Below are 200 nucleotides of genomic sequence, written 5' to 3' on the forward strand. Positions count from 1 at the left end.
GCACCAATGAAATTTGGCTAGTGGATTTTGCATACCTGAGCCACTCCCCGTGCACAGGGGTATAAATAGGCGACAGGAGCATCCACTCATCAGATTTTACGCTGAGGAGCCGAGAACTTGTCCCTAGCAACCAGCGATGGTTCGAGGTTGTGGCATGGGGACATAACGTCTCCGTTCCCTCCATCAGGGAACAAGGGGTA

This window comes from Sinocyclocheilus rhinocerous, unplaced genomic scaffold (genome assembly GCF_001515625.1).
Source record: "Sinocyclocheilus rhinocerous isolate Xijiao unplaced genomic scaffold, SAMN03320098_v1.1 scaffold1957, whole genome shotgun sequence".
NCBI classification, from domain to species: domain Eukaryota; kingdom Metazoa; phylum Chordata; class Actinopteri; order Cypriniformes; family Cyprinidae; genus Sinocyclocheilus; species Sinocyclocheilus rhinocerous.